This window comes from Aythya ferina, assembly GCF_964211825.1.
Source record: "Aythya ferina genome assembly, chromosome: 5".
Taxonomy (NCBI): Eukaryota; Metazoa; Chordata; class Aves; order Anseriformes; family Anatidae; genus Aythya; species Aythya ferina.
In genome coordinates, this window is record NC_140301.1 from 16,146,174 (window position 1) to 16,168,870 (window position 22,697).

The 22,697-nt window shown below is 42.9% G+C and overlaps 1 protein-coding gene across 2 annotated transcripts in view; it reads right to left on the reverse strand.

Annotated features, from left to right (window-relative positions):
* The window catches only part of PRR5L (proline rich 5 like), a 95,566-nt gene that overhangs the window by 44,271 nt on the left and 28,598 nt on the right, over positions 1-22,697 (reverse strand). Inside the window, exons 6-12 of one of the 2 annotated variants that reach the window (XM_084522158.1) lie at positions 19,685-19,765; positions 14,811-14,935; positions 12,266-12,320; positions 7,316-7,483; positions 6,691-6,798; positions 907-1,207; positions 382-522 (exon numbers count right to left, since the gene is read on the reverse strand). The gene's annotated coding sequence lies outside the window, so the exon portion shown is untranslated. Of the gene's footprint in view, positions 1-381; positions 523-906; positions 1,822-6,690; positions 6,799-7,315; positions 7,484-12,265; positions 12,321-14,810; positions 14,936-19,684; positions 19,766-22,697 lie in introns of those variants that run through there. The other variant, XM_084522159.1, reaches the window with a different exon arrangement.

Sequence of the window (22,697 nt, forward strand, 5' to 3'; positions counted from 1 at the left end):
AAAAAACAGGCAAGAGCTTTAGGGCAGCAGTTATCTACCTTTAGAAGTTAGGTGTGAGAAATAAACATTCAGGTAAAAGCAGTATAGACCCTGGGACAGATCTCAGATTCTGACATTATGTGAGCATAGTAAAATCTCTGTTTTTTTGTTGTTGTTTTGTTTTGTTTTTTAAAAAGCGTGCAAGCCAGCATCTTTCCCCAGATTTAAACTCACATGGTTATGCATCAAAATTTGAAAATACATTTCAGGTGTGGGACGAACACCTGAACGTGCAGAGGTCTGAGACCCCACGTTTAGGAGGGGAAAGCCGTTCACCAGACCCCTGGGGCTCTAGCTTCAAGACTACCACCAGGAGACATCATTGCCACAACACAGACTTACTGTGAGCATCCTGTTGTATGGCTGGACTCCCGCTTGTGGGAGAAGATGGAGGAAAGAGCCGAAAAGATCCCTGCCACCACAACAGGAAGAAGGTGGGAGCCACTTTAGTTTACTCTTTAGGAAGCAGTGAGGACTCTGTGTCTGTGTAAAGGAGACAGCCCTTGTCACTTACGCAGGAGCGTATGTACTGGGTAGACTTTAATACACAGCAAGGACAGACAAGAAAGATCATTAGAAACGTTAGCACAGAAGAGAAAGATAAAAGACTTACACTGGGATTCATCTTACCCAACTTTATCTACCTAAGAGTACACAAAACCTCTTGTAATCTACTTGTCTGGGCCCCTTTAGTGGGGAAAGAGGCATGTCCAGAGGTAATTCACCTCACGTAAGTCAGACAGCTCTGTTAGGTTAGGAAGTACTGCCCTCTGGAAACATCTCTCTGCCTCAGCTGATTATGAAAGGTGCTGCCCAAAACAACCCACCTAACTTCTAAAGGTAGGTAACTCCTGCCCTAAAGCTTACCTGAGTGGGACGGAGTAGCAGTGGAAGGGATCTGATGAGAAAAGAGCTGCCTGCTAGATTGAGAGGTGAGGAAAACGACCTTCAGTAGCTCAATTTTCTCTTTAAGCTTTGGTGAGACCAAAAAGAAAATAATATGGTTTCTGAAGAAAGATCCTTGCTTCCCACAGATAAGTGATAATTTACAAATGTTTGCTGAAGCACTGGAGCCAAGAAGTGGTGTGAATGAACTGCTCTTCACTTTATGTGCAAGGAATTTGCTCTTCTTTGGCCTTGCTCACGTCTACAGCATCATCCTGAAGAACTGAAAAGCAAGCAAACTGACAACATCAAAGATGTTGCTACTAACATTCAGATTGAACGGATATGTGAAAAATAGCTGCAGCCTTAATTTTGTTTTTTGACACTCTGCCCTGACACCACACATCCTCTCTGCAGCACGCTTGATAGCAAGACAGCCTCGAGCACACACACGTCCTGCTCTCACACAGTTTGGTGTTCAATAAGAGCCAAACCACAAAAGTTGTGACTAACAGATGTGACCTTTAATTGGCTTGTTTTATAATGCACTTGATGATGGGAAGAATCCACAGCATAGAGCCATGGCTTTGTGTGTGTGATCTGACAGGTCTTCAAGATGATCTGCTTCCCAGAAGTGAGTTCCGGGGAACAAAACACAGTGTGGTGTAGCAGGGCAATGAGGAGAGTCATAACATCTGAAGAACATTCCTAATTCTGGCACTAATTTTCAAGGGTCTGAGGGCTGCAGCTGAACCAGGTTAAGTGGTTGCCATCACTCAGTTTGCTCTTATTCTAGCCACCAAAGGTCTCTTTCCCTTGCCATCTGCTGGGACAGCACGCATTTGCTCTAGCTGTCAAATGAGCAAGCGAGACAGAGAGCACGCAAGCAAGCAATAAAAAATTGCCTTCCACTGAAGTGGATGGTTTAGATAGAAGAGGGTTAGGGAGTGGCTACCCTTGAGGTTAACTTGCAGATTCTAGCAAGGAGTGTGGGGCAGATGGCTGGGGATGCGCTGCGAACAGCAACCTCCTACCCCAGCGCAGTCACTGTGAGGACAATGGGTTTAGCAGTGCTGGAGTGACACGGTGGAAATTGTCTAACAATTTGTTTCACCTTTCTCTTTGAGCAGCAGAGAGGAAATTCCATGTACCAGTGATGCTATGAAGCTCAAAGAACTCATGCAAAAAGATCTTTTTTTTTTTTTTTTTTTATTTTAGTTCTTTCTTAATATTAATTTTTATGGTTTCAAACTCAGAGAAGCAAAGGGAGGGAAACATCTCCAAGGCATGGGGTTGAGAGTACATTATTCTACTAATTTTACAATTCAAAGCTCTGGCACAAATGAGGTTCAGGAAACAATACCTAATTCCACAGAAGAAAAAAAAATGCATCTGTATTATATCTGGAGAGAAATAGTTCAAATCACAACTATTCATTGGGAAGGAGGATTCTCAGAAGCTGTAACACCGAAAGAGACCTAAACTAGCAGGACAGCAGACAGTAAATTAGACATGCCTGTAATATGAGATGATGGGTGGATTGGGGGTGAACAGAAATAACAAAAAATCACAATGGGCAGTATGCTTCATAAACAGAAACTGTAACAAAGGCTTGTGTTAGTGGTATTACAGTATAATCCCCTGGAATATTGCATTCAGTTCTGAACATCTCATCAGACGGGCATTTACAACTATAAAGGAACACATTTTTAGAAAGCAGAAGTGATAAGGACTGATTTACAGACATTGTCATATGAGCTGAAAGAGATAAACGCATCTGGTTGTGCTGTGCACAAGGTATAGGACACAATGCTACAAAAATCAGGAATGGGATAAGGCACCGTGGGAGTCTGCAGAAGTAAGAGCACTGTTATTGTGAAGAAGGAGAAAAGAGGATGAAATGAGACACCGAAGATTAGGATAAGTATTGTTACAATGACTTGGCTATAAGATGCACTACCTGCTGGAGCAGTTGTTCAGGAACACTTCTTCTTGTGGTATTTTAAATAAGCACAATGCTAGTGTTTATGCCTTGGTTTACCAAGCACAGTGGGCTAGTTGATCTTTTACAGAGGAATTTTCCATCTCCAATTTCTGTGTTTCTAAAGCTTACTCTTCCGTGGAGTGCTGTTTGTCACGTCAGTGGCAAACCTCCGACGGAGAAGACAAACAAACCAGCCCTCGGGGAGAGAAGATCCAAATGAAGAAAAGAACTGAAGCATGTTTGTGTGTGATGCTTTACAGTCATACCACGAATCACAGTCAGGCAAAAAGAGTGGCAACAAGCCTGCTTTATACTGACCTCTGTTAGAAATCATACTATAAATTTCCAAAGGGGACGAGCAAGCAGAACAAACCCTTCTTTCCATCCTCCTGCTTTAATTTTTCCCATCCCACTCCTGACTTTGTCTCGTTAGCATCTTCATCTCCCTCCTGGCTTTCATCCCCAAAATTAGTAAACTAAATGTTTAAATTAATTACTTAGAATCCTACACATCCATCCTAAATCCTCTCAAAGCTGATTTCTATACCCTAGACCTGAGTGTTATATAAAATTTTCAAAATGCCATGTTTCAGTCAATCCTCAGTTCAGCTCCCACCGCCTCTGAAGTGTTGGCCATTTCTGAAACACGCTGCTGCCCTCTTGTAAAATCCTTTTGTCCTGCATGTTCTACCTGCTTAATTGCTTCATCATTTTAGCTTCCTGAAGGAGGGTCTTTTGCTTTGGTCACTTTTCCTTCATCTTGTCTCCAGGTAATAACACACCAAAAAATTAATTACCAGTGCATGGCTGTACTCTCTACTCCAGTCCTAGCTCTTCTTTTTCTAGTTTATAATATTATATATATATACACATAAGATATGACCCTCCTGCCTCTTCATTTCAGACCTTTCCTCTCTAGATTCTCATATAAATGTAGGCAATGCCTACATTTTCCAGATACTTTGTGTGGTTTCTTTCAAATAATGCCCTTATTTATTCACAGAGCAATACATCTCAGCCTGACTTGCCACTTTGTATCAAAATTACTGTGATACCTCCTCCTTCAGCTATCAAAAATGATATGGGTCTTCACCCTTACCCACGCAGAGTACTGCTACAAATATCATTGCCCTAGACTCTCACTTCGAGTGTGATACTTTTTACTTTCCATCCCTCTCTTGGACAGTTCTCTGCTTATCACCACAGCTCTCAGCCCTGCCAAAGAAAGTCCCTGCTGTTCTGCTCGCTCTCTCCTTCCTCTGCCTTCTGACAAAGCTGGCAAGGAGGAACCACGCTTGTAACAGTGTCTCTGCCTGCCTCACTGAGAACTGTTTGTGAAGGTCTCATACCTCACTTCTACCCACTCCAAATCAACCATTTTCTGTAAAATTAGTCAGAGCTGGTGAGTGATACCAGCCTCGGAGCCCAGGAGAGCTGAGATCCTCAGCATGTGCCCTTAGAGCAAGGAAGACCCCAGCAAGCAGCGACACAAGTTCCTCTGCTGCTAGCACTGCCTGCTTGTGAGCCTGATTTATGGGGCCACTTTCAGGTCGTTCAGGACCTGCCAGTTGTGACAGCAGAGAGGTCACTGCAGCAAGTAATTTTGGCAAGGTGGCCAATGGCTTGGGTACCAGCTGCGCGGAGTTCTGACATTTCATGTATCAGCTGTCTGCTGGCAGCAGCTCGGGGTTATATTCTCTTTCAGAGCTGCACACCCAAAAGAGTATGCACGTGGTATAAGGCATGTGGTATAAGGCATCTTTCTTATGGCAAAACAAGTGAATCATTAGGTGTTAGATGACTTACTGGTGAACAAACGCCAAATCACACAGTTCTAGTAACAAGAGGCTTCTAAGGTGCCTTCCTGTATTCATCCCTGCTTTGCTGTGATTCATCTGTTGGTTTTTGGTTTGTCTTTTTTTTACTTCCCACATCTTGCTTGCTGACCATGCTGCGCTCTGTGGGTATAAAATGGCTGAGACAGAAGCATTCCGATGTGGTGAAAGCCACTTACTGTGGGTAGATCTCTCAGTCAGAAGTACAGATTTTCTTCCTTAAAATGTCTAAATGCATTCAGCACCACTGCTGTGCTCTTATGTAGCTCTGAGAGCCAGCTGAAGTCAATGATTCTGTGTGAACACAGCAGAAGGACACATTCACCTCCTGAGCTGACTGGCACAAGGAGCAGCTTAGTCAGAGGCCAAGAAGAAATCATGTGTTACATCAGAAGTGATCAAAGTGGCTCTGATGTGTGTATTTTAGCCTTCCCACAACCGGTGGGATGATGGGCAGACGTGCCTTTTCCACTCTGAGCAGGTTTCTCATCTGTTGTCACGTGGCACATGCTGCTGAACTAGCACAGTCACTGACAAATCATCCCCACCTCCCAGGGATGCCTGGAACTTGCTTGATGATGGGAGGAACTACAACACCCAGCGAGGTGCCACAGTCTGAATTTACTGGTTTTTAGTTCAGTGCTTATTTACTCTTCTACTCTTGACTGCCGCTGCAAATGCCAGGTCCTTTCTTCCAGACTTAGCAGTATCACTCGAGCTAAACTGGACAATGCCTTTAGTAACTAAAGGATCCTAGTTTGTCTGTCCAGGAAAGCGGTCATGCTGTGGGGGAGCATGTTGTGGTGGGACATGAAAGGGAAGAAGAAAACCCTCAGCAATTCAAAGAGAAAGGGACTATCAGAGTTAGTGTGTTGTAACTCTGCAACTATACCCCTTTTTCTTGACCAGTTAAACTCTATGTATATAGATACTCTAGAGTGGCACAGAAGTGATGAGTGAGGCTATGTTGTAAGTTTAAAGCAGAGAGGCTGAGAAGGCTCGGTGCACAAAGGGAAGGATTTGAATGACAGGCTGCATTTGAATACATGGAGTAAGATGCAAATCCCCAGAATATGCATGGCTTGTGAAAACTACAGGGATGGTCAAGTGAAGGACAGCTCCAAGGAGTATTCCTCTATGTTATCAGACACCTCTGATCCCAAATTATCTATTGTTATGAGATAGCTCTTTCGTAGCAAAAAGCTATAAACTACACCAGCATAGCTGAGATGGGTAGTATTTGTAGGGGAGAAAGGATATAACATGACAGAAGAGCTACTTCACTTAAATGAGGGTGCAGACTGAGCATCAATCTTCTGCGTATGAGAACTCTGCAAGCTAGCGGGGCCTGTGTGCTTGTGGAACCCAGCTTGTGATTGCGAGGATGAATGTATGGAACTAGAGAAGCCCATATGTGTGTATTTGTACTGCTTATGAGCAGTACTGTAGGGTGGCCAAATGGCTGTGTGTACAGACATGCTCTCCTGCAGAGAGCTTACTTGGGTGTTTGAGTGCCAGCTGTGGAATTTGTCTAGGACTGTACATTTGTGTGGATGAGAGTCGTATCCTAACCGTGCCAGTAAGAAGCTGGGCAATGCGGTTTGTCACATCTCCAATTCTCAGAATTTTTCTCAGTCTCTCAGGTTTTTGATTTATTTTCAAAAACACTCCACAGAGGCTGTTCTTTATGTGAAACTTACCCTTGTGCCAGGCAAGACTGGAATTTCAGCTATTCATAAAGGAAATCCAAGTCTGTGTGTGTGTGTGTGTGCAGTGCCAATTCACTAGAACAGATATAAGGCCAACACTCAGGCTTTGCAACCAAAAAAATACAACAAATGAAACGGCCTCACTTCCCCACCATTTGCACACCTTGCTGAAATGTGTGAAATCCAAATGGCAAAACCAGTTCAATTAGACAGTAGTTTATGCTGGATTATCACTCACCAGTGCCAAGCGTACTATGCCCTGAGCACGTGCCCTCTCTCACATCCTCCTTCTGCAACACCAAGTGCATCTGCTGAGGTCACAGCTAAGGAAAGGCACAGTCCTGAACTGTGGAAAAAATACCTTTAATGAGACATCAGTAATGCAACACCTGGGCTAACACTACATTACATCACAGGTCACTAGGTCTATCAAGTCGGGCACATATGTAAAGGGCAACAGACTGATATTCACCCGCACCTGGGGATGTGCCTAGTGAAGAGATACTGTGTCAGGCTTTATCTAGTGCGTGGGGTTGCTCCTTGAGAAAGAGGTGATGTTCAGGCCTACACAGGATTTTTGAAGTGAAAGGCAAAAGTGAAAGGGATGCAGTTACACGTCATCAGACAGATCCGACTTTCACCATGAATGATCAACCTGTTTATAAATGAGTAGTTCTACCCTTGACAGAGATTCTTGGTTAGTCTAATTTTGCTGTCATTACAAGCAACTGAAAACTGGCAACCTGTCTGAGTGCGTAAATCTCAGCTCAGGCAGGCTATCCAGGACTCCAGGTACCCTGTGTTTAGTTAGCAGGCAATGTACCATATTAATGGCCAGAAAGGATCTCCACCACTATTTTTACCTGTGTTAGCCAAATTAAAGCCAGCCAGGGATGTTCTTTGCTCTTCATTCACTCCATCTTTACAATTGCAGACATTTTGAATTTCTTTCCACGTCTGTGTTGTCCAAGTCTGTGAAGGGCAGATGTCTTGCTGAGGAAAATTCCATGGCACAATGATGGCACCTGATTCTGGGAGGAGGCAAAAGGAAATAACTGGGTTAAGATGAGATAAGCAATGTTGTCACCAAATATGTAGTCAATGCCTCAACTGCAAAGGTGTTGAAGCTGATTCTAACTGACCATAAGCCAATTCCACATTGTCCCTTTCTATATAAATACAAATCATAAATTTAACCCCCAAAAATCTGCAATAAATACAGAAACTTGAGCAATGAATTCTTGTGTCACCTCCCTTACCCCTGAAAGAGGTATTTTGCTGTCAGAAAGGTATTTTTTTCATCTGATGAAAGTTCCAGCAGGCAGCAGTGCTCAGGGGAAAGAAAGTCTGTGCGCACAGGATACAGGCTGTATGCACGTACCTTCTTGTGTGAGCCTGGCAACAGGGAAGGGAGGGCAGAAGGAGCCCAGATGAGCAGCTGACCCTAGGAAGATACGGATGCTTATAGCTGCAACATGTTATTACCACTACAGTGAGCCTCCAGTGTTTACTGTACACATACAGAACAGTATGCAAGGCGGTGGGGCTGTTTGGATAAATAAACAGAAAAGGCCAGGGTCCGAGTCTGACTGAACAATAGACTGGGGAGAATGTGAGCCTCCTCTTTAACTGGACTTCCCTCCAGGAAACCTAACTTGTAATAAAATCCTCCTGTATCCTGTGCCCTAGGCTGGGGGTGACTCAGTTCCAGCTAATCATGTAGATTGTATTTGCAAGAGATGAATGCATGCTGCTGAATGCAAGCAAGAAAGTATTCTGGAAGAAATCTTCCTGCACTGGATGAGAGAAGAGTTGGCCTTAGCATTTGGGAGAGGTTCATCTTTTCCTCAAGCCCCCATAAATCTGACTGCTTCTTTAGTCAAGTCATGTACCAGACCTAAACAATTCAAACATCCACTCCTGCTCCTTTATCTTGAGAAATAGGAATGGTTTTACAAACATGGTAAGTATCATTACTCCAAGGGAAGGAGAATGTTAGAATTTGAGGCTCAAGATGCTTGGGTTTTGAACTGCACAGTATTTGAGGCATACCTATTTGGATTAGAAATCTATCTGGTTCTGAAAATTAAGCTTCCCTTGGACATCTGAAAATCTAAGGCATCCATTTTTCAAGCTATGGCTTTACGTAAGCTGGCCAAGAGAACAGAAGGAGTTGGGACAGGAAGTTTCTAACTCAGAATCAATACAGGAGCCCAAACCTGGACCGTAAGAAAAGCAGTTCTCAACCTTTTGTAATTAACAGCCCGACTAATTTTCTGGAAGAAAATAACAAAGGGGGACAGGAAATCTCTGGAACATTTTTTATGCTGCTGGTGTTTAGTAATCAGGAGATTAATAAATAATGTGTTTGACATCTATTTAATAAAATGCTTTTATTTTAGAAAAAAAATATATGTTGTAGTTACTTTAACTGGAGTACTGATAATGCAAACTGGCTTTCAGCAGGTGGAGGTCAGCAAGCATTCCACGGACTGTACTTAGATGTCTTATGGAGGGATGGGGGTCCAGGGTTCACAGACTGATAGCCACTGTTTGAGAGCATGTGACAGCAATCTTGAAAATCAAGATAGTTAGGATCTCTGTGTGCTTTAGTGTTTACTATGACACTTAAGAAAAAAAAAGCAAATAAGCATATTTACAGCTGAAACAGATTAGGTCACTATACTTGACTTGTCAGAACTAATGTAGAATCCTTTTGGCAAAAAAAAAGAGAGATTTTCACCTCTTTCCATAGGATTTGGAAGTAGACTATTTCTATTTTCATATTTCCTGTTCCAGGAAGGAAAGAGGGCTTTTCTTTTTATTTTTTTTAATTATTCTTTTTTACTCCAGACTTTTCTTTCCTAGTTGAATCAAACTCAAAACAGCGGTGATACCAAAAGAGTTATGCTTCCTGTTTCCTTCTGCTTAATAAGAAAAAAAAAAAAAAAGAAGAATGAACTGCTGAAAATGCAGCATATTTAATAATATATTTAATAACTAACCAACATCCCACTTCACATGCTGTTTAATATTTACTTATTAATGTAAGTCCTTACATTAACTAGTATCTCAAATGATTATTTCTTTGTTTTTAGAAAGGCAGACAGGAAAAATATCAAGGATTTTTGCTTACTGCCCCATTTTTTCTAGTTCTGACCCTTTCTTCAGTTTACTGAGTTAGATAATTTCCACACTGTATTTCCCAATTACACATAGCAGGGAGGATCCTGAGTACTCAAAAATTCACACTGACTTTTACTATAAAAGCGGAGGCTAGACTAAATCCAATTTGGGCTGCAATACACTGATTTTACCTAGGAGGTAGGATTTCTTATGCAATTGCTTTTTTCTTCTCTCTTCCTACAAGTATAGTGTAATTTTGTGTGCCATAAATCACCTGACATGTTCCACTCCAGAAGTGGCTGCAACAACTGCAAGTGTTTACCATTTATATATGTTGCAAAATATTTCTGGGGCTATAAAATACAAAGTGTGACACCTTTTCCTCACTGTTATCAGAATGTCCTCTACATTTACAGCAATGACACGGCATTTGCAGTGTACAAACCACCTCACTGATGTCTAAATGGAGGAACAGAAACTTCACTCAGTCCATTTCATACATGGGCAAGATAAACAAAAAAATTAGAAGCCTGATTTTCAGAGGCCAGCTGCAGGCTCTCACACCTCCTGCTGAAAATCAGATGAGGTTACATCTGCATTGTAAAGTTCAGTAGACCAAGAATCTGCAGAGCTACAGAGTTGATGCTGAGGATCTGACATCCACATTATACTTACTGAAGATTTTTTTTAATTCAAACCATCTTCATTTGGGTCTCCTGGGCTGAGTACCTATTGAGGTCAGAGCACATTAAGTGCACTTCTTGAGAACACTTAGTTTAGAACCAGTTTAGTTTCACTGCAACATAATCTATTCCATGCACTCCAAAATCAGGCCGAGAAGCAAAACAAAACAAAACAAAACAGGAAATGGAGCCGACCAGGAGACATGAGATCTCTCACACCAATGAGGACGCATCATCAGTAGTTCTGGCAGGACTGCTGCAACGGGGTTTCTGATATTCTGTCCCACATTTACCTTAATTCACTACAGGTTACAACCACAATGTAGAGAAAAGGCATAAATGACTGACACATGCTTGGTTCTGCTGTTTTCAGATTGGTTTTAAGCTCTTGCCTCTGGGCACAGCTCCTGAAGGACTAAGTAACTGTACTTGTCTAAGCTGTAATGGTTTGTATCCCAGGGTACGAGAATTCACGCTGCATCACTTCCAGACACGCTGATTCAGAATAGCTGGTGTCATTAATTTGACTTAATACCAAAAACCTGGGCTTGTGTTGATTTAAGTATCATGTTTCCCGGTGGAAGGAATTTTTCTTGGAAGCACTGCTACAGCTCCACGGTATTTGTGCTACTGCATAATGAGGTTGCACAACATTACATCACTCTGTATTGGCAAAGTATCGTGACAACATGAGGATTCAGGCAGTAGTGCTCCCATGAAGCCCTGGCGTGAAGAGTTACAGGCAGAACTGGAGAGTCTGTTAAGACCTCGTTTGCTCTACTATATTTATATTGCCTGGTGTAATCACAGCTTTCTATACAGACACACTGAAACTACAAATGTCAGCTACCAATGTATAGCCTTTCTGTTGCATGAATAAATCCTCTTCCTGAGCTGACACAAATCCTCAGCAAACATGTAGTTGCCAGAGAAAAACTCTACTGATGAAGCCGTGTCTGCAGCTGTCTTCTCTGAACTCCTGCTCCCAGGTAGCGGGTGCTCTGCCAACACAATCTTTCACAGTGAGGATACATGGCTTGGGTAAAAGCAACCAAGTGACAGGGCAACACCAGTAGCTTTAAGCCAAGGAATGACTTCCTAGAGATGATGTTAGGCTCATAGGCACTGGGTTTACCCATCAACTAAGGTAGTTTTATAACCTTGCAAGAAGCAGATGTTTTTTTACAGAGAAACATTGGGGAGTTTGCTTTAAACAACAGGCATTAAAAAAAAAATAAAGGATTAACAACAAAAAAAAAAACAATAACAACAAAATTCTACGTTCAGCTGCACCATTCTTAAGGCTGCCACACTCATCAGCACCCCTTCAGCGCAACCTCTGGTACCACGAGGCATGAATCCCATTGTTGATGCTGATTTGTGGCCTCATTCAAGTGCACAGTGCTGTCATTGTGGGGAAAAGGAATGAAGTCAGCTTGTTTGCCGGATGTACCATCTCGCAGGAAACAAAACAACAAGCACACCAATACTTAGGTGCTCTGCTTGGCATGGCAAAAGACCCAGGCTATCACATCAACCTACCTAGCTGAGGGGTCAGGACTACATACAGCATGTCCCAACAGAATGGAGTATTTTGCAAGCTCCATTCTGCATGGTCCTTTTGCTGAGAGGGAAACACCACAAACAGCCACATCCATAACACATTCTGAATAAAAATAAATAAATAAACCAACAATTAAATAACATTAAATCAGTGAGAACCAATGGGGCTTAGTAAACAAAGCAAGAATTTTATGCTTTCAAAAAATAATCGGTCAACGACAGCTCCCATCTCCACCAGCTTGCTCCCTCCCCCTTAGCCAGCACGGTGTGTGCAGCCGGGACACCGCTGCCTGAAGCATCATGAAAGAACACGTGGGAAACAGTTTTATTTGTTTTCAGCTCCAAGAGCACTAATCATTCTCATTACTCGGTGCCTGTAGCCATTGTAGAGCCAGCGTCCCCCAGTTCAGAAAATGCACTTCGGTTTTTATCTTAATGTACCTGGTTCTTCCCAGTCTGCTCCTTTTCTTAAGCAGGACAGAACTTGTACTGGTTCCTGCAGAGGAAAGGCAAAATGGACATCAAAAGCTGTCAGGGACTGAAGTGAAATGAAATACATTTGGGGCAAATCTAGCTTTGCGTTTGCTTAGTAAAAGTGTAGTCCCTGTGGGGCCAGGAAAAAAAAAAAAATCTAATATTATTTTTCTGTCTGCTACCAGGTTTCTCCATGACCCAGGCAAAGTCAACAGGGTTATTTCTGCCTCAGCTCCCCAAGGTGTGGTACAGCAGCCCCGTGTTGCATTGCCAAGGGCAGCTCACACACAGAAGCTCTCCTCCAGCAACCACACTGTGCTCTCCAGGGCAGAGCTCACGCCCTGCTGGCCCTGGGGGCACTTGTGCTGGTATTTTAGCTGTCTGTTGGCTGTTTTCTGCTTGGCGTTTCCTGTTGCAGAACGCTCGCCAAAAAAACCCAGCCTGTTTTCGACTAAAACAGTCCCAATGCAGGCATAATGCTGGCAAAAAAAAAATGCAAGTTTGAGGGCTCCCATGCTTTCAAACGTAGTTCATTATGTTTCCATCCAAACCACATTTTTGGCAATGAGGACGGTGAGGTACAACAAACGCATACACAATGGTAACAGGTACTTCTTCTGGTGAAAGTTGGCACTAATTTCTGTTAAACATGCTTCATTCACTGTGTAGTACATGTTGTGGGCTGGGGGTGAAGACTCTTTCCATGTATCTCACATGCCCCACTCGAAGAGCTTTCCTTAAAAGAAAGATAATTATTTTGTACTATTTCATATTTCTTAATCCCATTGGTAAGAGGCCAGCAGAGAGCTACATGAATTCAATTTGTTTGTGGCATAATGTTTGGCATTAACATAATCTGAAGTCTTAAAGTAATTAGATAATTTCTGCTGTTCTGAGGTGACCAGAAATATAAGCACAAAATTATAGAGCTATCACAGCAAACAATGTGCTCTTAATTTATGGTCGGCACCAAGTAAGGAAATGGAATTATTTCTTCTTTTGACTACATAAAACCATTTTGTTTTGTACTGCCCCGGTCCTTATCCAGCCCTTATTCCCAGCGTATGTGTGCAAACAGCCATAAACACCAGGGCTGTAGACACAACTGGCCAGCCATGGCAGGTTCAAGAAGCTCAAAGTCAGCTCTTGCCCCAGGATAACTTGAGCTAGGAGTTTCCATGACAGAGTGGACAGCAATCCATAGCATTCATCACAGTGTTACTGATGCCCTGCTCACTAATAGATATTTTAGAAAAACATATAAAAATTGGCAGAAGACAGCAACAAATAGATTGCCTACAGGAAGCTTCTTTTTGTAGTCTCATCTGCTAGAGACTGGCTCATGTCCTGAAATTGTAGGCGCACAAACACCACTACATTTGTGCTATTTCTAAAAGGCCAGAGGCGAAATATCCGATATATCTAGGATATATGAAACACCCCCTCTGGGGATTCACTACCCACATCTAAGCAATAGCAGATAAATAATGAAATAATGAAAAATCAATTATGTTTTAAAGTGCCCTTTAATTTTAATAGTCCACGGCAATGTTAATAACAGAGGGAAGGGCATTTTTACAGCATTTACCTTGACATTTACCCTTATGATGCCTTAGCAATTTAAGAATGTGGTTGTGATGAGGTAGAGCAGAAGAAATAGGGATATCATTTATATTCTGGTTTCTTAGTATTTACAGTACTTCTTGTCTGTTTTGAGGCATTTCTACAGAGATTTTTCTGAGTGTATGGGGCGTACCTCATCTTGCCTGGGTTTTAAGCCACCCAAAGCAATTAGAGAAAGAAACTTCTTTTTGATTGTTTTCTTTTTTGTTGTTGTTTCATATGTGTGATGACGGTATTGTTGAAATAAATTGAGGTTTTATGATTTTCTTGATTATTATTTCTTATTGCTTAAACTTGGACTTCTTTGAACTGGTCAGTATACATGTATTAACACAGAACAAAAAGACAATTCCAACCCATAAGGCAGAAATAAGCCCTATGTAATTGCAATTTCAAACCAATATAAAGCAGGAATTGCAACCATAGGGGCCTGAATGACTCCTTGATAATGGGATGCGAATCCTTTTCCTTACTAAGATGCAATTTAAAGAAGTGACTCTTCTGTCACCTTCTCTGACACAAAATGAGCTGATGGGGTTCTTGTTGCAGCCAAGATCCCAACTTTCCAGCTGTCATTACCTCACAGCTCTGCAGGCAGCCTAAGCCACAAGACCAGCCAATTTCTTGAAGCTTATGAGTGCGTGAGGCCAGCTCTCTCTGCCACTGCCCACAGCACACCTAACAGCCCGCGTTTATCAGAAGCACAAACTGAGCACAACCACATCTAGGTGAAGTGCTTGAACACTGGCCTCTTCCTCGGAGCATTTTGTACAGTGCCCTGCAAATTTACAAGCAATTCACATTACAAAATGAGTAGTTCTGTGCTCTCTACACCCTACATCTTGCTTTGAAGAACACTGCACTAGTGTATTCACAAGCCTTTGCTTACCTGCAGGCAGCATTCCCATCCCAGGAGGATGAGTTGGAGCATGAGAGGCTCCCTGCCGCGAGGCCCCCCGGCACCCAGTGGTTAAGGCAGGCAGTGCAGGAGACGGTGATCAAGTGGGGTTTCAACTGGAAAAGTGGAAGGAAAGCAAGAAACTTGAGCAGAATAAAAATGGTTAAGCAGAGATTACAGGTTGCATTACCATAACCTTGGCTTGTGCCTGCAGCTGACTCCAAAGGGCTGTGCTGTAGCAAGACTTGGTAATGAATACAGAATTTTAAACTGATGAAATATTTCTAGTCTGTTTGTTGATACTGGCATCGCTGCATTCTCAGAGTCAGCCCTTGATGTTTCACTCAGTTTTGAAGCCTAAACTGGCCAGAGGTCACCAGAGTGGCTGGGACTGTCTACACAGAAACTACCCTCCTGCTAGTAATGTTTTCCAGTTACAGAACCTACTAACCACTTGCCTGCTGAAGGTAAGTGCCTCTGTTGGAAGAAAGAAACCATGCAACTGAAAAGCATGTTTGAGTTTTGCTGTTTTACATATCAGCCTTGAAGGAGCCCTTTCTGGCAGCTGCAGCTAACCAATGAACTCTGACAGGTTTGAGCCTTTCCCTTTCTGCCTTCTCCCCCATACTGTGACTGGCAGGGTGGGGCAGGGGCCACATTAAAGGGGGAGGCCGGGAGCCCAAACTGGTGTTGGCCTTTGCTTCACCGCCCAACCTCAGCATGGCCAAGTCACGCTGAGCGACAGCAACAGGCTAATGCATTTAAAAACAGAGAAATGTCCCCTTCCATGAATTTTAAACTTTGTCTTTATCCTTTGCCAGCTCTGTGGTTTGTTTGCTTCTTTGTTTTTACAAGAGAGATTAAATGTCTCACTTCTGTCCCTCGTGGTTTGCTCCTTCTGTCTTGCCAGTACTGACTCTGTTACACTGTCGGGGTTGCGAACACCTCGGGGAAAATGTTTCAAAGAATGCCTTAATTAGCTTTAAAAAAGCAAATGAAGCTCCACTGCTGTAAGATATGTTGCATGAAGTTTTCTCCCAGGAGTTTTGTGAGCATTAATGCATAGTTGTTAAGTCTGGATGAGATCTTGGATAAGGAAAGTTGTAAAGGCTCGGTATTATGCTTGGCCAAATGCTTTCTGCTGCAAAATGTTCAGCTTCCTTTAGCTCTTATGATACTTTGCTGTTTGAACACATTCATAAGCTCAAGAACTGACACAGTCTGACCCATCTATCAAATTTTATAGGGACTGTATTGCAGCAGGGGGGAGAAAACACCTTAGATGAACGACTAATGTGCAGTGGCTTCTTCACAAGAGTGCTAAGCTGCTCAGTTTCCAGTTTTAATACAGACAAGTGTCCACACACACAGCACATGGGGAGTATCTGTTAGCACAGAGCTTTACAGATCGCATCTGTCAGCAGTGGTCTCATCCTCTAATTAGCAGTCCCGTCTGAAGAGTCTCAAGTATCAGCAGTTGAAGCTGGGAAGGCGCTGGCTGCTTCAGCAGAGAGGGCAGGGAAGAAGGAATACTGTCATCTGGGAAAGCTGATTGAGAACTGACACTGAGGAGTACAAACCTGAGTAATAACCATGTGGTTTTAGTCCATCCCTAAAAAATTCATAAGAACATTCGAAATCTGTCAGGATGACAGCTATCTAGCGAGCAGAGCTGGAGCCAAATGCCACATCAGTGCGACCAGGAAAGACCTCAGTTCTACACTGCTTGGACCTCTGTTAGCCACTGGAACAAATGACAGACTGACAATGCACAGGGCACACAGCCATGAAGCCATGCAGAGTCAGGCCAACACTGCTAATGCCAGCAACGTGCTTCCAACGGTTCTACCCTACTCTTATGCTCCCAAAATCTGGTCTCACCAACAGAAATAAACAGTGGAAATTTCAAGAGGAAAAGAGTCGAACACAGACAAGTCCTTAAGGCAAGGATTATCTGTCAGGTGCAGTGATCAATACAGATTTTTTCCTGAATCATGCAGACCAATCAATGTCTCTGAATTGGAGAAATATGTGTCAAAATGCTCAGTATAAGATCCTTGGTTTTGTGCCTGCAAAGGTTTTTAAATCAATGCACATTCAAAGGTTGCTGTCAAGTTGCCTTATTTGCATAACTTTTCAATATTTTAATTGCTTTGTTTCAAAAAGTCAGCCATACTTAGTACTCACCTGATGTTTTCTATCTTTAAATCTCAAAATTTTTCACAGAAGTAGATACAAGTAGTTTTGTGGATCTTTTACCCAGGAGAAATCTAAGGACTTCGGCAGGCAAGTTGTAACAAATCTTGTTGTACTGTCCTGAGAAATCATAGCTCCAAGCCTCTCACCCTCTATAGGATACAGCTATTAGAGAAGCACTGCCAGCAGGGAAGGTGTGCCTGATGCACAAATACCCCCATGCAGTATCTCCTATCCAACTGCAGAATCACAGAACATCCCAAGTTGGAAGGGGCACACAAGAATCATTGAGTCCAACTCCTCGCACAGGACCACCCAAAAATCAGACCATGTGTCTGAGAGCACTGTCCAAATGTTTCTTGAACTCCAGCAGGCTTGGTGCTGTTACAGCTTTCTTGGGGAGCCTGTCCCAGTGCCCGACCACCCTCTTGGTGAAGAACCTTTTCCTAACACCCAGCCCGACCCTCCCCTGTCCCAGCTCCAGGCCGTTCCCTCGGGTCCTCTGGCTGGTGACAAAGGTGTCCTGAAGCTGTGTCAGCCTGCACTGCAGTGGGTGCTGCACAAACAGGCATTTCTCTGTGAGTGGGTAACTGCTGACATGCAGATAGGTGGCCATCCTAAAATCCTGTGCCTTGAAATTCTGCAGGACTTATTTGCCATCTGGCTGAGGTACAGAGATTGTCTCTTGGTCACCATGTAGCCTACCTCCAGTTCAACTGACATATACAAAATGCCATGCCTCTGCTGCATTAATTTAAAAGCTAGGACCTCTGTCTTCCAATTTAGAAAAGGACAAGCAATTTTATTACTAAGAATACGATTTTTCTTATGGGCATTAGGATGCTCTTGATGCTGTACCAGCTTCTTACCTTGTGACACAAATGTAAATGAAAGAAAAAGGTACAGGCAAAGCCCATTTTTCCTTTTCCTTATTCTTTTCTCTTTCTTTCTTTTTTCTTTTTTTTTAATGCAAGACAATTTTTATTTTATTTTATTTTTAATCCATGTATTGAGCCTGTGGGCTGATAACCCACGGGTAGAAAAAATGCCTCACACTGCACTGTTGGGCTCCCCTACAGAGCTCTGCCAACATGCCTAAAATAACACGGGTTTCATAATCGGAAGATTAAAGTCCTGGGTTTTAACCTTTCATGCCTGCTTATGTGTTGCAGTCTCTCTCTGCCCTTAGGCACAGGAGCTTAGGAGGACTGTTGTAGCTTCTGCCGACTGATGTTCATGTCGTGGGTTAGATGGACTAAACAGAGACCAAGTCTTCTGGAAAGCTCATTGCAACTGGAGCAAAAGAAGCGAAGATAAGAATGTGAAAGTTCGATTTGTGCTGGTAAATTAAACATACTGCCAGTAAATTAAACATGCTCTGGAGTGGGTTCTGTTGCAGAGACCAACTGACATGGGACAGTTTTCATCAGCGTGGCTCTCAGCCTCTTTGGCTGGGTGGCCATACACACACTGCTCACTGGGGTTACTTCCTAGTCCCTGCTAACTCCTAACCCAAACCCTGGAGCTGCTTGGGAGAGTGACAGTCAGTGTGAGGGGAAACAATGCCAAGAACAGCACGAGAAATTTAACAGCAATGGCCTCAGGAATGTTCTTTGTCACTGTTTAGTTCACTAGTATAGAAGTAACCAGACATCTAGGGGGAAATTTGCCCTACCAGTAAAACATCTAAGCACGATTCCCAGTAACAACAACAGTAAAAGAAATTTCTGTCCTAGCCCTGGCATGGAGAGGCTAACATGTCCATCAGTACGTAAGATGGTATAAAGGGGACTTCAGAAAGTTGGAGACACTTCAGGAAAGTCCTGTTTGGAGAATCTGATGAGAAGCAGGCAGCTAGTACTAGCAAACCCAAGTATGCATGCATGCTCTGTGAAAATTTCTTTCCTATTATTTGTTCATTTGTTGCTAAAGAAACACTGTTAAAAACACAAATAATGCAGAAGTAACTAAGGAAAAGATGTCTCTCATGCTTTATCTCACTTGCTCTGTAACCCAGAATCACCTACTATGGAGCTCTTTTTAGGCAAGGCAGGAGAACAGCTTCACTTTTCCTTGCAGCAGGGAAGCTGCACACACCCAGCAGGGTGCGGTTACACAGCACAGCCCTGCCTTGCAGCAGAAAGCCCACAAAGAAGAAACCATTGTTCTGCAGCAGATGCTCCAGCAAATATAGGCTATAAATGCAGGGAAAAGCCTAACCGTTTTTCCCATCAGAACCTTATTATCCCAAGGATTTCTCTCTGAGGGAGCCTTGAACAGCCAAACTGAGCTAGAACTGTGAGCATCTTTTCCTGGAGTATAAAAGGTTAAAGTGCTACGACCAAAAATTGTAAAGAAGCTAAATTTATTCCTTTCCTTTTTTACATCTTAAAGGAAAGAAAAAAAAAAAAAAAGAGAGAGAGAAAAAGCTGGCAGAAATGGGTTTTGTCAAGTTATTTGCTTGTTTTATTATGTCTATTTTTTACCTTGTTAGGAACAGCAAGACTGACTTTTTCCTCACAACACATTCCCTCTCAGCTACATTTATTTTGGGTGCTCGCTCTAGTTGATGGACTGTAACAAAGATGACATTTTTGCAAAGTGTTTATCTGTCATTGGAGTTATATAGCTATGTCTAAAAATACAAGGCATGTTTTACACGGACTTACTGAAATTCTTCCATTCAGTTTTCCATCTCTTGATTTCGTCTTGCGGTTTCATGGAATTTATTCTGTCACCATGGCTGACTTCTGTAGGAGAGAAATACTTTGGATGTGAAATACACATAGTTCTTGCAGTGCTTCATACGTGAGATATACCCAGCTCTTCCCGTTAGCTCCCCCTCCTTTCTCTCTCTTTCTCTAAAAAACAGGTCAGCAGTTTCTCTCCATCAAGAAAAAAAAAAAAAAAAAGGGCAGACAAGCAACTTCCCTATCTTCCCTCCCAGTATTTTGCAGGTAGGAATATTTAATTACCTCAGAGATATTTAAATACATCAGAGACCAGTGGAGAGAGCTGCCTGTGCTTCTGGTAACAAGGCAATTCTCTGTGGCTGCCTCTTGCCCGTTGTAATTACCCATGTTGCCTTACAACCACATGAATTTGTGAGGACACAAAGACTCTCATAACCACGAAGCCTGCTAGCCAGGTAGCAGTAGATACAGAAAACAAAGATAATTTGCTATTTTAACTGAAAAGGCAAATGAATAACTATTCTCCTACTCCAAGCCCCAGGAAGTCTCCAATTCCCCCCAGAAACCTCCCACCTACCCTTCCAAATCCATCCCTTCCCACCTCACCTCCCTTCTCCCTTCTCATTCAAGTCAATCCCAGCCAAGAAGGCCACCAATCCTCTCTCCCCATATGAATTACAAGTTCTGAAATGTTTTTGTTGTTCCTTTTTGTAGATACCCAGGCTGGCTCAACCAAGAGAGCTCCAAATCACTACAGCTACATCACCCAGGCCTAGGCAGAAGTGAATTTGCCCTACACAGAAGCAGAGCTTAGTTTTCAGGCTCAGTGACCGGACAAACAGCAGCCTGAGAGCCAAGCCAATTCCTGCAGAGTGCTGAGCAACAGCATCGGCCGGCTCAGAGCTCTCAGCTGGGTCCCACTGGGTGATGCAGATGTGAAATCATGGAAAAAAAGGGCTGTGAGAAGACCTAGGAAGGTCATCCACGCTGCCTCGCTGCTTTAACTGATTTTTTTTCAAGCTCAGAGAGAATTGCCTCTGGCAGAGCAGATAACTGAGCTGGTGTTTCTCAAAAACTCCGTGATAAGCACACTGATCACAGGACCAGCTTCTCTTACATGATGCAACCTCACCCTTCACCCTCTGCTGCTTCAGGAAGTCTGACTTTGGAGGCCTGGTCCTTGCGGACAGCTACAGACAGTAGGAAAGGAAGGAAAAACGGTGACAAAACCAAACCAAACCGAAACAAAACTTTACTCATCCTCAGATAAGGCATGTTTACTAAGCACTGCTGTTGGCTTCTGACCACCCATGTGCTACACAAGGAACGCTTTGATTTCGATATGAAATCAAACCTGTCATTATTTCCTCATAATTAGAAGGTCCCCACAGCGAGGAAATGACAACAATAGGAGGAGGACCGAAGAACAAATTCAGCACGATGCCAGCAGTGCTTACTGGCAGGCAGTATCTTTGTTCTGAATATGTGACTCACGGGTAAACGTTCTCCCTTGCCTTGCCTATCCTTCTTCACAGCAGTAACAGTTATCTACTCCCTCTGCTCCCCGCCCCCAGCCGCCCTTTGCATCCCTCCACCTCTTTGTCTGAGAAAGTTATTCTGTACAATTAAGTCCTTAACTAGGCATCAAAATCAATCTGACTTTTATGGAAGTGTTTTAAAGTGATTGCTTTAGAAGAGCCCTGCCAAAACTTAGCGACTGTCTTCCTCAGCAGGGGATGGCATTTCAGAAGCTTTAACAGTTAGAAAAATTCTGCTTACCTCTGGTTGTAGAAAATGCTGGTTTTATGGGTTTGTAAACAAAACAAGCAGGAAGAATTTAAGAGATGAATGATACAATTACAAGATTAAGTGATATCCCGTATTCAGTTCTCTTGTTTCCCTTTAGGCTTATTTGTCCAGAGCTTGTAACACAGTGCTGCCTTTTTATACCACTTTCATCCAGTTTATGCTTTCACAACCTCTAATTTCACTGCTGATGTTAATAAATGCCCGCATTTGTTAATGCAGGGCTTCACGTGACACAGAAGTTACGTTACCTTCCTGTCATTCGGGTGACAATAATGAAGCTACCTAGCTTCATGTGAAAGCTGAAGCAGAATCAGAAAGACATGATTCCAGTTCCCTGGCTCTTAAATCCTGACCTCTAATCACTGCTACATTTTTTTTCTTTGCGATGCAATTGTGTAGATCGCTTACTTTGCAAACAAAAATGAGGACCTCCTTCCTTTCACCTTCTGGTCTGTTTTAATGTGTAGCTTGCAGATACTGCCGTATTTGTGTAGGTGGAAATGACAGCTGTGGCACCAGTGGAAGAGGGACCATCGTCAAATCTTTCAGGTTCTTCCTCTTGGGAAGGAACAGACAATGTCACAGTTCCTGTAATCTGATCCCGTGTAGCTATTTTTCCTTTTCCGATCAGAGTAAGGAGCTACACAGTTTTATCACCTGGATAAGCAAATGGCATCCACAAGGCTCACTGCCCGCTCAGTCCTACCACCTACATTCAGCAGCACATCGGTTCTGCCAGGAAGGCATCTCCACTCAGAAGACTCCATACGGCCGACCTTCAGCCTTCCACAATGTACTGCCTGCACTGGGCTAACCTGATTGGTAACACAGTGTTAGAGAAAGCAGCACGAGTATACTGCAGCTCTCTGAACTCATCGATCATACTAGGTAATTTGAAGAGGCCACAGATGGTACACTCATACCCCCAAAATTGTTCCCCCTGAGACTCATTTCCTGTTCCTCACGAAAAATGCTAGAAAATAAAATATTCTCCCTTTGGATTCTTCTGCTCTTCAAGGTTTCCCAGCTTGAGAAAGTAAAAGGAATCCCTTTACTTTGCCAAACCTGTGGAGCCCAATGCAAATGACATCCCATTAGCATTTCTTACCATGCATTATTCTGCCTACAGGAGAACAATGCAAATGAAAATGAAGATGTTTTGACAGAAAAGGTGATGAGA